At 42.9% G+C, this 14,734-nt stretch overlaps 1 pseudogene; it reads right to left on the bottom strand.

Annotated features, from left to right (window-relative positions):
* Nucleotides 1–3,052: 3,052 nt before the first annotated feature.
* Nucleotides 3,053–3,332, bottom strand: LOC113524499 (uncharacterized; annotated as a pseudogene).
* Nucleotides 3,333–14,734: the final 11,402 nt, after the last annotated feature.

Raw genomic sequence — 14,734 nt, 5'->3', positions numbered from 1 at the left:
GTGTGCCCCTTTTATTCACCCCTTCTCAGGTAGGGCAATCCAATTATTGACTCAAACATCATCTAGTGCCACTGCACTGATACCACAAGGCCAGTTGAGAAAGCATAGGGTCGTTATAGGACCTTGTGTTTTAATGTACCAATAAAAATGGTTAACATTCACCAATTATCAAACTTCTTCTAAGCTCATCAAAATCACAGTAAATTATGTTCAGTTCAGAGGTACACAAAAATTGGTTATATCAATGAAAATCCAGTTAATTGCATAGCCCTAAACACTATATACAAACCAACAGCAATGTAGTTTCTGAGACGTGTTCCCAGTGGCTCAGAAAACTGTTCAGTTACTGCTCAGTTAATCTTGTCAAGGACTGCTGTGATTTATAGCCAAGCTTTAAAAAAGTCTAGTTTATAGAGGTCATAGACAGCAGTTATTGTTATTTTACCAGAAGTTAGGTCTGCAAGTCCACTTCAGTATACTCTTATTTAATCTACTTGTGAGCTTAGAAGCCACTACTTTCCTCTCTGTTGTCTACACTAATTCAAGGCTATCCTTCAGGTAGGGAGAGATCCAGGGAGAGAGAGTGAAAGGCACTGTCATGGGCATTACACTGCAAACAGGGAATGGCATGATACACACCTGTGTTCTCTAGATATATTCTTGGATTCTCTGTTTTGACATCAATTTATCCCCTCTTCCCCTCTATTTCCCTCTCCCTTTCTCTCTCTGTGAGCAGACCCTCATAGGCACTGGGCCAAAAATATGCTTAGAAATGTAAATTCATAAAGTGTAGTTCTGTAATGTAATAACTGTTTGAGATAAGTAGCTTCTTCCAAGAAAAGATACAGAAAAAGCTCTTCTACACAAGGATGATGCCATGCCTATCTGATCACAAAGCCTTTTGTATTCTGTTCCTCTCCCTTAGAATAAGAGATATAAGTCAGTGTTGGTGAAATTAATGTTTCACCATTGAGGTTATCATCTCTATGGCTCGCGGGAGTGAAAAACACAGACACAGCCTCTCAACCATGTGAAAGGAAATTCAGCTGTGTAGTTTCATCGGGGCCTTCCTTCAGTTTGTCACTGGGGTGACACCCCAAGGCTGCACAGTGTCTGAGCATGGGCAAACCAGTGTTCTCACGGGACCAGGATATTCTTCGTTCAACTTTCTATGAGAGCTGATCCAAACATAGAGCACATGAGAAAAAATGCAGGCCACAAAAGCTCAGAAAATGACTGCGGCTGTCCCTAATGTGAAGCAACCATTCTTAAGATGGTTTAGGATTATTTACCCAGTAGCTGAACAGAAATTCAAAACTGAACATTTGAATCCATTGAGATGTCTTCTCCGATGAATCCCTAATGCCACTGGCATTAAACCACCAGAATGATTGCTTCCTATTTTTCTGAAAAGAGAGCTTCAACCATGGCCTCCCAGTTCCCACGAATCAATAAGAAGACACACAGATGGTTATCATACATCTACATGTAGTTTCAAATAAACATTGCATGGCTAGTGGGCAGAAACAGAGAAGGACACTAAACTAAATGTATTTTTCTAGCTGGAGGAAGATTGGTGGATATATCAAGCTTAAGCTGGCCTTCTACACTAAGCTACCTGTTTATTAGGTACACTGTTCACTTTCACATAGCATGTACAATCTAACAAGTAGACAGCGAGAGGAGTGTTTGTGCTGAATTGAGCATGGGAATCAGAAAAGCAAGTAACCTTATTAACTTTGAAAATGGTATGACAATTGTAGCTAGGTGTGTAAGTTTAACATTTCCCATGGTGCAAAAAAAAAAAACAAAAACCCTACCAGCAGTCACAGGAGCCAAATCAGGCAGTGGTATAGGGTTTGATCGCAGTTAAAGGTAAGAATATTTCTTATAAGACCTTTTTGACACTTTTGTGTTACAAATGTGGAAGCATAAGTAGTAACGTTTCAAAACCTCTGGTGTAGTGAACAATGGCAGCAAATACAGCTCGCAATCACTGCAGCGTCAACATCAAAAATATATTGTCCTGACTACGCAGCTTGTAGACCATGACCACGTAGCGGTTCCTCCTCCAGGTCAGTGGGCTGTGGATATAAAAAGTCTAGACACCCCTGTTAAAATTGCAGTTTTTTGTCACATAGCAACAAAATTCAAGTGAAAAACAAATATTAAAGTTTTAGAGAAAAAAGAAAAAACCTGGTTGCATAAGTCTGCATACCCTCTTATAATGGGGTACATGACTGTGCTCAGTATTAACCAATAACATTGAAAACCATGTGCAAAAGTAATTATTATACACCGGTCCTCAATGAAGTGAAGTAATGTGTGGCCAGTCAGTCAGTCAGTCAGTGTTTAAGCAATGGGCTATAGTTTGTATTAAAACCTGTTTTTCCTCTCTCCTTTCTGACTAAGCACAGCTGAAACATTTATGAATTACATCTGTTTCTTTCTTTCTTTCTTTTTTTTAACCCTAGCCTTAACCCACCTAACCTATAAGGGTGGAGGTGGGGCTGCTCAAGTCACTTTAATCTGAGCCAGATTACTAGTTCCCAATCACTTATAGAAATAGCCATCATTCAATTCCCAATCACTTATAGAAATAGCCATCACCCACCCATCCACTCACTCAGCTGAAGGACTCAGTCTGTCAGTGTTTAAGCAATGGGCTATAGTTTGTATTTAAAGATGTTTTTCTCTCTCCTTTCTCACTAAGCAAAGCTGAAACATTTACAAATTGCATCTGTTTCTTTCTTTCTTTTTTTTTTTTTAACCCTAGCCCTAACCCACCTAACCTATAAGGGTGGGGATGGGGCTGCTCAAGTCACATTACAGTGAGCCAGATTACTAGTTCCGAATCACTTGTAGAGATAGCCATCACCCACCCATTCACTCAGTCAGTCAGTTAGTTAGTCAGTCAGTGTTTAAGCCATCCTAAAAGCGTCTGTGGGGTTGGAGTTGCTTCCCTTACTTCCCTTACTTCTTTCTAGCCACTCTTATGGTTGTGGTCTTTGTGAAAGAAGAGAAAAAAAAATTTCTTCCTTTCAACATTTTGAGAAGGTGCAGCATTCATGGAGGTACTGTAATACTAGGTTGATGTGTGGAGTGGATGGAGCAAGCCCCTCTTCCAGCTCTAAAAAACTCTTTAATATATAGAGCCCACAAATAGAGAATGCATCAGATAACAGACAAGAAAAGATTGATTTTCATCCTAAGGAAACAAGACACTAAACTGCCAATCATTTTCCATAAACACTACTAGGCCAAGGCTCATTCTTTCTTCCAACTGCAAGCCTTGTCTACACTTGACCACAGCCAAAAGGCCAAGAAGCAACAACCCACATTTCCCTCTGGCCTGAAGAACACCCCACAGTAAAGCGGTGACTCCAGAATGGTAGCCAGACTCCACCCCCAACAGATACTGGGCAATCACTTTTGTCACCTTGATAGCTATTGGAAACAGGCAGAGCAGTAGCTATAGGTGTAGGATTTGATTAGATTTAGCAATGGGCTATAGTTTGTATTTAAAGATGTTTTTCTCTCTCCTTTCTCACTAAGCACAGCTGAAACATTTACAAATTACATCTGTTCCTTTTTTTTTGAGTACCATATGGCACTGTGCTCTTTTTTCTTCTGTGGGACCTATAAAATATATCAGGGTGTGGGTGGGGTTGTCCCTAGCCCTAGCCCTAGTCCTAGCCCTAACCTACCTAACCTATAAGGCTGGGGGCTGGGGGCTGGTGGTGTGGCTGGTGGTGGGGCTGCTCAAGTCACCTTAGTCTGAGCCAGATTACTAGTTCCCAATCACTTATAGAAATAGCCATCATCCACCCATTCACTCAGTCAGTCAGTTAGTCAGTCAGTGCTTAAGCCATCCTAAAACCGTCTGTGGGGTTGGAGTTGCTTCCCTTACTCAGTTGAAGCACTCAGTCAGTCAGTGTTTACGCAATGGGCTATAGTTTGTATTTAAGGATGTTTTTCTCTCTCCTTTCTCACTAAGCACAGCTGAAACATTTACAAATTACATCTGTTCCTTTTTTTTAAGTACCATATGGCACTGTGCTCTTTTTTCTTCTGTGGGAGCTATAAAAGATATCAGGGTGGGGATGGGGTTGCTCAAGTCACCTTACACTCAGCCAGATTACTAGTTCCCAATCACTTGTAGAGATAGCCATCTCCCACCCATTCACTCAGTCAGTCAGTTAGTTAGTCAATCAGTGTTTAAGCCAACCTAAAACCATCTGTGGGGTTGGGGTTGGGGTTGGAGTTGCTTCCCTTACTTCCCTTACTTCTTTCTAGCCACTCTTTTTCTAACCCACATTTCCCTCTGGCCTGAAGAACACCCCACAGTAAAGCGGTGACTCCAGAATGGTAGCCAGACTCCACCCCCAACAGATACTGGGCAATCTCTTTTGTCACCTTGATAGCTATTGGAAACAGGCAGAGCAGTAGCTATAGGTGTAGGATTTGATTAGATTTAGCAATGGGCTATAGTTTGTATTTAAAGATGTTTTTCTCTCTCCTTTCTCACTAAGCACAGCTGAAACATTTACAAATTACATCTGTTCCTTTTTTTTAAGTACCATATGGCACTGTGCTCTTTTTTCTTCTGTGGGAGCTATAAAAGATATCAGGGTGGGGATGGGGTTGCTCAAGTCACCTTACACTCAGCCAGATTACTAGTTCCCAATCACTTGTAGAGATAGCCATCACCCACCCATTCACTCAGTCAGTCAGTTAGTGCTTAAGCCATCCTAAAACCATCTGTGGGGTTGGGGTTGCTTCCCTTACTTCCCTTACCTCTTTCTAGCCACTCTTTTGCTAACCCACATTTCCCTCTGGCCTGAAGAACACCCCACAGTAAAGCGGTGACTCCAGAATGGTAGCCAGACTCCACCCCCAACAGATACTGGGCAATCTCTTTTGTCACCTTGATAGCTATTGGAAACAGTCAGAGCAGTAGCTATAGGTGTAGGATTTGATTAGATTTAGCAATGGGCTATAGTTTGTATTTAAAGATGTTTTTCTCTCTCCTTTCTCACTAAGCACAGCTGAAACATTTACAAATTACATCTGTTCCTTTTTTTTAAGTACCATATAGCACTGTGCTCTTTTTTCTTCTGTGGGAGCTATAAAAGATATCAGGGTGGGGATGGGGTTGCTCAAGTCACCTTACACTCAGCCAGATTACTAGTTCCCAATCACTTGTAGAGATAGCCATCACTCACCCATTCACTCAGTCAGTCAGTCAGTCAGTGTTTAAGCCATCCTAAAACCATCTGTGGGGTTGGGGTTGCATCCCTTGCTTCCCTTACTTCTTTCTAGCCACTCTTTTGCTAACCCACATTTCCCTCTGGCCTGAAGAACACCCCACAGTAAAGCGGTGACTCCAGAATGGTAGCCAGACTCCACCCCCAACAGATACTGGGCAATCTCTTTTGTCACCTTGATAGCTATTGGAAACAGGCAGAGCAGTAGCTATAGGTGTAGGATTTGATTAGATTTAGCAATGGGCTATAGTTTGTATTTAAAGATGTTTTTCTCTCTCCTTTCTCACTAAGCACAGCTGAAACATTTACAAATTACATCTGTTCCTTTTTTTTAAGTACCATATGGCACTGTGCTCTTTTTTCTTCTGTGGGAGCTATAAAAGATATCAGGGTGGGGATGGGGTTGCTCAAGTCACCTTACACTCAGCCAGATTACTAGTTCCCAATCACTTGTAGAGATAGCCATCACCCACCCATTCACTCAGTCAGTCAGTTAGTTAGTCAATCAGTGCTTAAGCCAACCTAAAACCATCTGTGGGGTTGGGGTTGGAGTTGCTTCCCTTACTTCCCTTACTTCTTTCTAGCCACTCTTTTTCTAACCCACATTTCCCTCTGGCCTGAAGAACACCCCACAGTAAAGCGGTGACTCCAGAATGGTAGCCAGACTCCACCCCCAACAGATACTGGGCAATCTCTTTTGTCACCTTGATAGCTATTGGAAACAGGCAGAGCAGTAGCTATAGGTGTAGGATTTGATTAGATTTAGCAATGGGCTATAGTTTGTATTTAAAGATGTTTTTCTCTCTCCTTTCTCACTAAGCACAGCTGAAACATTTACAAATTACATCTGTTCCTTTTTTTTAAGTACCATATGGCACTGTGCTCTTTTTTCTTCTGTGGGAGCTATAAAAGATATCAGGGTGGGGATGGGGTTGCTCAAGTCACCTTACACTCAGCCAGATTACTAGTTCCCAAGCACTTGTAGAGATAGCCATCACCCACCCATTCACTCAGTCAGTCAGTCAGCGTTTAAGCCATCCTAAAACCGTTGGTGGGGTTGGAGTTGCTTCCCTTACTTCCCTTATTTCTTTCCAGCCACTCTTTTTCTAACCCACATTTCCCTCTGGCCTGAAGAACACCCCACAGTAAAGCGGTGACTCCAGAATGGTAGCCAGACTCCACCCCCAACAGATACTGGGCAATCTCTTTTGTCACCTTGATAGCTATTGGAAACAGGCAGAGCAGTAGCTATAGGTGTAGGATTTGATTAGATTTAGCAATGGGCTATAGTTTGTATTTAAAGATGTTTTTCTCTCTCCTTTCTCACTAAGCACAGCTGAAACATTTACAAATTACATCTGTTCCTTTTTTTTAAGTACCATATAGCACTGTGCTCTTTTTTCTTCTGTGGGAGCTATAAAAGATATCAGGGTGGGGATGGGGTTGCTCAAGTCACCTTACACTCAGCCAGATTACTAGTTCCCAATCACTTGTAGAGACAGCCATCACCCACCCATTCACTCAGTCAGTCAGTCAGTGTTTAAGCCATCCTAAAAGCGTCTGTGGGGTTGGGGTTGCTTCCCTTACTTCCCTTACTTCTTTCTAGCCACTCTTTTGCTAACCCACATTTCCCTCTGGCCTGAAGAACACCCCACAGTAAAGCGGTGACTCCAGAATGGTAGCCAGACTCCACCCCCAACAGATACTGGGCAATCTCTTTTGTCACCTTGATAGCTATTGGAAACAGGCAGAGCAGTAGCTATAGGTGTAGGATTTGATTAGATTTAGCAATGGGCTATAGTTTGTATTTAAAGATGTTTTTCTCTCTCCTTTCTCACTAAGCACAGCTGAAACATTTACAAATTACATCTGTTCCTTTCTTTTAAGTACCATATGGCACTGTGCTCTTTTTTCTTCTGTGGGAGCTATAAAAGATATCAGGGTGGGGATGGGGTTGCTCAAGTCACCTTACACTCAGCCAGATTACTAGTTCCCAATCACTTGTAGAGATAGCCATCTCCCACCCATTCACTCAGTCAGTCAGTTAGTTAGTCAATCAGTGCTTAAGCCAACCTAAAACCATCTGGGGGGTTGGGGTTGGGGTTGGAGTTGGAGTTGGAGTTGCTTCCCTTACTTCCCTTACTTCTTTCTAGCCACTCTTTTTCTAACCCACATTTCCCTCTGGCCTGAAGAACACCCCACAGTAAAGCGGTGCCTCCAGAATGGTAGCCAGACTCCACCCCCAACAGATACTGGGCAATCTCTTTTGTCACCTTGATAGCTATTGGAAACAGGCAGAGCAGTAGCTATAGGTGTAGGATTTGATTAGATTTAGCAATGGGCTATAGTTTGTATTTAAAGATGTTTTTCTCTCTCCTTTCTCACTAAGCACAGCTGAAACATTTACAAATTACATCTGTTCCTTTTTTTTAAGTACCATATGGCACTGTGCTCTTTTTTCTTCTGTGGGAGCTATAAAAGATATCAGGGTGGGGATGGGGTTGCTCAAGTCACCTTACACTCAGCCAGATTACTAGTTCCCAATCACTTGTAGAGATAGCCATCACCCACCCATTCACTCAGTCAGTCAGTTAGTTAGTCAATCAGTGCTTAAGCCAACCTAAAACCATCTGTGGGGTTGGGGTTGGAGTTGCTTCCCTTACTTCCCTTACTTCTTTCTAGCCACTCTTTTTCTAACCCACATTTCCCTCTGGCCTGAAGAACACCCCACAGTAAAGCGGTGACTCCAGAATGGTAGCCAGACTCCACCCCCAACAGATACTGGGCAATCTCTTTTGTCACCTTGATAGCTATTGGAAACAGGCAGAGCAGTAGCTATAGGTGTAGGATTTGATTAGATTTAGCAATGGGCTATAGTTTGTATTTAAAGATGTTTTTCTCTCTCCTTTCTCACTAAGCACAGCTGAAACATTTACAAATTACATCTGTTCCTTTTTTTTAAGTACCATATGGCACTGTGCTCTTTTTTCTTCTGTGGGAGCTATAAAAGATATCAGGGTGGGGATGGGGTTGCTCAAGTCACCTTACACTCAGCCAGATTACTAGTTCCCAAGCACTTGTAGAGATAGCCATCACCCACCCATTCACTCAGTCAGTCAGTCAGCGTTTAAGCCATCCTAAAACCGTTGGTGGGGTTGGAGTTGCTTCCCTTACTTCCCTTATTTCTTTCCAGCCACTCTTTTTCTAACCCACATTTCCCTCTGGCCTGAAGAACACCCCACAGTAAAGCGGTGACTCCAGAATGGTAGCCAGACTCCACCCCCAACAGATACTGGGCAATCTCTTTTGTCACCTTGATAGCTATTGGAAACAGGCAGAGCAGTAGCTATAGGTGTAGGATTTGATTAGATTTAGCAATGGGCTATAGTTTGTATTTAAAGATGTTTTTCTCTCTCCTTTCTCACTAAGCACAGCTGAAACATTTACAAATTACATCTGTTCCTTTTTTTTAAGTACCATATAGCACTGTGCTCTTTTTTCTTCTGTGGGAGCTATAAAAGATATCAGGGTGGGGATGGGGTTGCTCAAGTCACCTTACACTCAGCCAGATTACTAGTTCCGAATCACTTGTAGAGACAGCCATCACCCACCCATTCACTCAGTCAGTCAGTCAGTGTTTAAGCCATCCTAAAAGCGTCTGTGGGGTTGGGGTTGCTTCCCTTACTTCCCTTACTTCTTTCTAGCCACTCTTTTGCTAACCCACATTTCCCTCTGGCCTGAAGAACACCCCACAGTAAAGCGGTGACTCCAGAATGGTAGCCAGACTCCACCCCCAACAGATACTGGGCAATCTCTTTTGTCACCTTGATAGCTATTGGAAACAGGCAGAGCAGTAGCTATAGGTGTAGGATTTGATTAGATTTAGCAATGGGCTATAGTTTGTATTTAAAGATGTTTTTCTCTCTCCTTTCTCACTAAGCACAGCTGAAACATTTACAAATTACATCTGTTCCTTTCTTTTAAGTACCATATGGCACTGTGCTCTTTTTTCTTCTGTGGGAGCTATAAAAGATATCAGGGTGGGGATGGGGTTGCTCAAGTCACCTTACACTCAGCCAGATTACTAGTTCCCAATCACTTGTAGAGATAGCCATCTCCCACCCATTCACTCAGTCAGTCAGTTAGTTAGTCAATCAGTGCTTAAGCCAACCTAAAACCATCTGGGGGGTTGGGGTTGGGGTTGGAGTTGGAGTTGGAGTTGCTTCCCTTACTTCCCTTACTTCTTTCTAGCCACTCTTTTTCTAACCCACATTTCCCTCTGGCCTGAAGAACACCCCACAGTAAAGCGGTGCCTCCAGAATGGTAGCCAGACTCCACCCCCAACAGATACTGGGCAATCTCTTTTGTCACCTTGATAGCTATTGGAAACAGGCAGAGCAGTAGCTATAGGTGTAGGATTTGATTAGATTTAGCAATGGGCTATAGTTTGTATTTAAAGATGTTTTTCTCTCTCCTTTCTCACTAAGCACAGCTGAAACATTTACAAATTACATCTGTTCCTTTTTTTTAAGTACCATATGGCACTGTGCTCTTTTTTCTTCTGTGGGAGCTATAAAAGATATCAGGGTGGGGATGGGGTTGCTCAAGTCACCTTACACTCAGCCAGATTACTAGTTCCCAATCACTTGTAGAGATAGCCATCACCCACCCATTCACTCAGTCAGTCAGTTAGTCAAAAAGTGCTTAAGCCACCTAAAACCATCTGTGGGGTTGGAGTTGCTTCCCTTACTTCTTTCTAGCCACTCTTTTTCTAACCCACATTTCCTTCTGGCCTGAAGAACACCCCACAGTAAAGCGGTGACTCCAGAATGGTAGCCAGACTCCACCCCCAACAGATACTGGGCAATCTCTTTTGTCACCTTGATAGCGATTGGAAACAGGCAGAGCAGTAGCTATAGGTGTAGGATTTGATTAGATTTAGCAATGGGCTATAGTTTGTATTTAAAGATGTTTTTCTCTCTCCTTTCTCACTAAGCACAGCTGAAACATTTACAAATTACATCTGTTCCTTTTTTTTAAGTACCATATGGCACTGTGCTCTTTTTTCTTCTGTGGGAGCTATAAAAGATATCAGGGTGGGGATGGGGTTGCTCAAGTCACCTTACACTCAGCCAGATTACTAGTTCCCAATCACTTGTAGAGATAGCCATCTCCCACCCATTCACTCAGTCAGTCAGTTAGTTAGTCAATCAGTGCTTAAGCCAACCTAAAACCATCTGTGGGGTTGGGGTTGGAGTTGGAGTTGCTTCCCTTACTTCCCTTACTTCTTTCTAGCCACTCTTTTTCTAACCCACATTTCCCTCTGGCCTGAAGAACACCCCACAGTAAAGCGGTGCCTCCAGAATGGTAGCCAGACTCCACCCCCAACAGATACTGGGCAATCTCTTTTGTCACCTTGATAGCTATTGGAAACAGGCAGAGCAGTAGCTATAGGTGTAGGATTTGATTAGATTTAGCAATGGGCTATAGTTTGTATTTAAAGATGTTTTTCTCTCTCCTTTCTCACTAAGCACAGCTGAAACATTTACAAATTACATCTGTTCCTTTTTTTTAAGTACCATATGGCACTGTGCTCTTTTTTCTTCTGTGGGAGCTATAAAAGATATCAGGGTGGGGATGGGGTTGCTCAAGTCACCTTACACTCAGCCAGATTACTAGTTCCCAATCACTTGTAGAGATAGCCATCACCCACCCATTCACTCAGTCAGTCAGTTAGTCAAAAAGTGCTTAAGCCACCTAAAACCATCTGTGGGGTTGGAGTTGCTTCCCTTACTTCCCTTACTTCTTTCTAGCCACTCTTTTTCTAACCCACATTTCCCTCTGGCCTGAAGAACACCCCACAGTAAAGCGGTGACTCCAGAATGGTAGCCAGACTCCACCCCCAACAGATACTGGGCAATCTCTTTTGTCACCTTGATAGCGATTGGAAACAGGCAGAGCAGTAGCTATAGGTGTAGGATTTGATTAGATTTAGCAATGGGCTATAGTTTGTATTTAAAGATGTTTTTCTCTCTCCTTTCTCACTAAGCACAGCTGAAACATTTACAAATTACATCTGTTCCTTTTTTTTAAGTACCATATGGCACTGTGCTCTTTTTTCTTCTGTGGGAGCTATAAAAGATATCAGGGTGGGGATGGGGTTGCTCAAGTCACCTTACACTCAGCCAGATTACTAGTTCCCAATCACTTGTAGAGATAGCCATCACCCACCCATTCACTCAGTCAGTCAGTGCTTAAGCCAACCTAAAACCGTCTGTGGGGTTGGGGTTGGAGTTGCTTCGCTTACTTCCCTTACTTCTTTCTAGCCACTCTTTTTCTAACCCACATTTCCCTCTTGCCTGAAGAACACCCCACAGTAAAGCGGTGCCTCCAGAATGGTAGCCAGACTCCACCCCCAACAGATACTGGGCAATCTCTTTTGTCACCTTGATAGCTATTGGAAACAGGCAGAGCAGTAGCTATAGGTGTAGGATTTGATTAGATTTAGCAAAGGGCTATAGTTTGTATTTAAAGATGTTTTTCTCTCTCCTTTCTCACTAAGCACAGCTGAAACATTTACAAATTACATCTGTTCCTTTTTTTTAAGTACCATATGGCACTGTGCTCTTTTTTCTTCTGTGGGAGCTATAAAAGATATCAGGGTGGGGATGGGGTTGCTCAAGTCACCTTACACTCAGCCAGATTACTAGTTCCCAATCACTTGTAGAGATAGCCATCACCCACCCATTCACTCAGTCAGTCAGTTAGTCAGTTAGTGCTTAAGCCAACCTAAAACCATCTGTGGGGTTGGAGTTGCTTCCCTTACTTCCCTTACTTCTTTCTAGCCACTCTTTTGCTAACCCACATTTCCCTCTGGCCTGAAGAACACCCCACAGTAAAGCGGTGACTCCAGAATGGTAGCCAGACTCCACCCCCAACAGATACTGGGCAATCTCTTTTGTCACCTTGATAGCTATTGGAAACAGGCAGAGCAGTAGCTATAGGTGTAGGATTTGATTAGATTTAGCAATGGGCTATAGTTTGTATTTAAAGATGTTTTTCTCTCTCCTTTCTCACTAAGCACAGCTGAAACATTTACAAATTACATCTGTTCCTTTTTTTTAAGTACCATATGGCACTGTGCTCTTTTTTCTTCTGTGGGAGCTATAAAAGATATCAGGGTGGGGATGGGGTTGCTCAAGTCACCTTACACTCAGCCAGATTACTAGTTCCCAATCACTTGTAGAGATAGCCATCACCCACCCATTCACTCAGTCAGTCAGTGCTTAAGCCAACCTAAAACCGTCTGTGGGGTTGGGGTTGGGGTTGGAGTTGCTTCGCTGACTTCCCTTACTTCTTTCTAGCCACTCTTTTTCTAACCCACATTTCCCTCTTGCCTGAAGAACACCCCACAGTAAAGCGGTGACTCCAGAATGGTAGCCAGACTCCACCCCCAACAGATACTGGGCAATCTCTTTTGTCACCTTGATAGCTATTGGAAACAGGCAGAGCAGTAGCTATAGGTGTAGGATTTGATTAGATTTAGCAATGGGCTATAGTTTGTATTTAAAGATGTTTTTCTCTCTCCTTTCTCACTAAGCACAGCTGAAACATTTACAAATTACATCTGTTCCTTTTTTTTAAGTACCATATGGCACTGTGCTCTTTTTTCTTCTGTGGGAGCTATAAAAGATATCAGGGTGGGGATGGGGTTGCTCAAGTCACCTTACACTCAGCCAGATTACTAGTTCCCAATCACTTGTAGAGATAGCCATCACCCACCCATTCACTCAGTCAGTCAGTTAGTCAGTCAGTGCTTAAGCCAACCTAAAACCATCTGTGGGGTTGGAGTTGCTTCCCTTACTTCCCTTACTTCTTTCTAGCCACTCTTTTGCTAACCCACATTTCCCTCTGGCCTGAAGAACACCCCACAGTAAAGCGGTGCCTCCAGAATGGTAGCCAGACTCCACCCCCAACAGATACTGGGCAATCTCTTTTGTCACCTTGATAGCTATTGGAAACAGGCAGAGCAGTAGCTATAGGTGTAGGATTTGATTAGATTTAGCAATGGGCTATAGTTTGTATTTAAAGATGTTTTTCTCTCTCCTTTCTCACTAAGCACAGCTGAAACATTTACAAATTACATCTGTTCCTTTTTTTTAAGTACCATATGGCACTGTGCTCTTTTTTCTTCTGTGGGAGCTATAAATGATATCAGCGTGGGGATGGGGTTGCTCAAGTCACCTTACACTCAGCCAGATTACTAGTTCCCAATCACTTGTAGAGATAGCCATCACCCACCCATTCACTCAGTCAGTCAGTTAGTTAGTCAAAAAGTGCTTAAGCCAACCTAAAACCATCTGTGGGGTTGGAGTTGCTTCCCTTACTTCCCTTACTTCTTTCTAGCCACTCTTTTTCTAACCCACATTTCCCTCTGGCCTGAAGAACACCCCACAGTAAAGCGGTGACTCCAGAATGGTAGCCAGACTCCACCCCCAACAGATACTGGGCAATCTCTTTTGTCACCTTGATAGCTATTGGAAACAGGCAGAGCAGTAGCTATAGGTGTAGGATTTGATTAGATTTAGCAATGGGCTATAGTTTGTATTTAAAGATGTTTTTCTCTCTCCTTTCTCACTAAGCACAGCTGAAACATTTACAAATTACATCTGTTCCTTTTTTTTAAGTACCATATAGCACTGTGCTCTTTTTTCTTCTGTGGGAGCTATAAAAGATATCAGGGTGGGGATGGGGTTGCTCAAGTCACCTTACACTCAGCCAGATTACTAGTTCCCAATCACTTGTAGAGACAGCCATCACCCACCCATTCACTCAGTCAGTGTTTAAGCCATCCTAAAAGCATCTGTGGGGTTGGGGTTGGGGTTTGTTTCCCTTACTTCCCTTACTTCTTTCTAGCCACTCTTTTGCTAACCCACATTTCCCTCTGGCCTGAAGAACACCCCACAGTAAAGCGGTGACTCCAGAATGGTAGCCAGACTCCACCCCCAACAGATACTGGGCAATCTCTTTTGTCACCTTGATAGCTATTGGAAACAGGCAGAGCAGTAGCTATAGGTGTAGGATTTGATTAGATTTAGCAATGGGCTATAGTTTGTATTTAAAGATGTTTTTCTCTCTCCTTTCTCACTAAGCACAGCTGAAACATTTACAAATTACATCTGTTCCTTTTTTTTAAGTACCATATAGCACTGTGCTCTTTTTTCTTCTGTGGGAGCTATAAAAGATATCAGGGTGGGGATGGGGTTGCTCAAGTCACCTTACACTCAGCCAGATTACTAGTTCCCAATCACTTGTAGAGACAGCCATCACCCACCCATTCACTCAGTCAGTCAGTCAGTGTTTAAGCCATCCTAAAAGCATCTGTGGGGTTGGGGTTGGGGTTGCTTCCCTTACTTCCCTTACTTCTTTCTAGCCACTCTTTTGCTAACCCACATTTCCCTCTGGCC

The sequence above is a fragment of the Pangasianodon hypophthalmus genome, chromosome 8 (assembly GCF_027358585.1).
Source record: "Pangasianodon hypophthalmus isolate fPanHyp1 chromosome 8, fPanHyp1.pri, whole genome shotgun sequence".
Lineage (NCBI taxonomy): Eukaryota > Metazoa > Chordata > Actinopteri > Siluriformes > Pangasiidae > Pangasianodon > Pangasianodon hypophthalmus.
Note: the sequence above shows the minus strand (reverse complement) of the source record. Positions and strands in the feature narration are given on the sequence as shown.